Source organism: Dendrobium catenatum, unplaced genomic scaffold (assembly GCF_001605985.2).
Source record: "Dendrobium catenatum unplaced genomic scaffold, ASM160598v2 original_scaffold_135797, whole genome shotgun sequence".
Classification (NCBI taxonomy): Eukaryota; Viridiplantae; Streptophyta; class Magnoliopsida; order Asparagales; family Orchidaceae; genus Dendrobium; species Dendrobium catenatum.
This window is the reverse complement of record NW_021454232.1, coordinates 1-278: the sequence shown is the minus strand read 5'-3', so window position 1 is coordinate 278 and position 278 is coordinate 1. Positions and strand designations below refer to the sequence as shown.

The window sequence follows — 278 nt, the reverse complement described above, 5'->3', positions numbered from 1 at the left end:
GACTCGCGCAGCCAAAAAATGCATTTTTGATCCCCTATAGTCCGTCAGAATGAAGATGCGTCAAAATCATCTCTCCACGGCGTCAGCTTAAGAATAATTTGAGACCATATTACTACGGGTGCGACCATACCAGCACTAGTGCACCGGATCCCATCAGAACTCCGCAGTTAAGCGTGCTTGGGCGAGAGTAGTACTGGGATGGGTGACCTCCTGGGAAGTCCTCGTGTTGCACCCTTTTTTTAACCGGCCAACTCTTTTGTTTTTTTTCCCTTTCTAGC

At 48.2% G+C, this 278-nt stretch overlaps 1 non-coding gene across 1 annotated transcript; it reads left to right on the top strand.

Moving 5' to 3' along the window:
- The first annotated feature begins 116 nt into the window (after positions 1–116).
- Positions 117–235, top strand: LOC114578734. Its single transcript, XR_003699700.1, has one exon. It is a non-coding gene; the product is annotated as a 5S ribosomal RNA (ribosomal RNA).
- The last annotated feature ends 43 nt before the right edge of the window (positions 236–278 follow it).